The sequence below is a fragment of the Mandrillus leucophaeus genome, unplaced genomic scaffold (genome assembly GCF_000951045.1).
Source record: "Mandrillus leucophaeus isolate KB7577 unplaced genomic scaffold, Mleu.le_1.0 Scaffold557, whole genome shotgun sequence".
In the NCBI taxonomy this organism is placed as follows: domain Eukaryota; kingdom Metazoa; phylum Chordata; class Mammalia; order Primates; family Cercopithecidae; genus Mandrillus; species Mandrillus leucophaeus.
The window spans coordinates 1,446,734-1,447,615 of NW_012105997.1; the positions used below are offsets into that span (position 1 = coordinate 1,446,734).

General features: G+C 50.0%; 1 long non-coding RNA gene across 1 annotated transcript in view; it reads right to left on the reverse strand.

The window, feature by feature from the left end:
* LOC105552443 overlaps positions 1–882 on the reverse strand; it is a 34,092-nt gene that overhangs the window by 11,285 nt on the left and 21,925 nt on the right. The gene's annotated exons all lie outside the window — the stretch shown is intronic.

The following is an 882-nucleotide window of genomic DNA, read 5'->3' on the forward strand; positions in this document are numbered from 1 at the left end:
TGGAAGCGCACCATGGAGACTGACTTCATGCATTTGCCAGTTTCCTTCCTGAAGTTGACATAAAGCAGCATTTGGTTTTGATCCAACACAGAAAAACCTCACATCAGTACTGGAGGGAGTGCATGCAATTCATGGTTTAAAATGGAATAAAAACCCCAAATGAGGGTGTTTTGGCGGGGGGGGGCTCTACAGTTGGTGACAAAGGGCTTCACTTTAATGTCTAAGGACCACAGATTACACAAGCGGTGCTAGCTTAGGGGAGGCTGTCTTCCTCACACTGTGCTCCCTAAAGTACCTAGACAAGGCATTTCCATTCTATCCCACTGACTCAGGGACAGAAAAGAAAATCATCCTGAAAAACTCACTGACTTTAAGACTTTGCCATGCATACTGGTCACTGCCCAGTTATAGGGTCCAATACCAAATTGTCCTCAATTTCTTCCCCAAATACCAACCCATACAGAATTAAGTGGGCTCTATGATGCTAACACGGTTTGCCTTTACATTCCTCCCAAGGCACTCTCCCGTCATGAAGTGTGGCCGGGCAGTGGGGCTGCAGTAGCCACAGGCTGTCCTTGCTCCTGCCTGCCGAAGCCGCCGGCTGCTGGCTGCCGCTGATCAGCCGGCCCCCAAGGCGATGGCTTAACAAGCCCCGGTAGAAGCGAATGGGAGGGGCTTCTCTCTTCCCTCTGCAAAGAAAATGAAATGGATAGAAATTATATTGGGAAGTCATTCCCGCCCACCCACATCCATCATTACACAGGAATGGGCTGACAAAGGATCATGACCCATGTGAAGGATTATACAGCCAGACCCACGGCCACCTCTTCCACCGCCCCCCCATGCCACCCAATCATGTGAAGGATTATACAGCCAGACCCA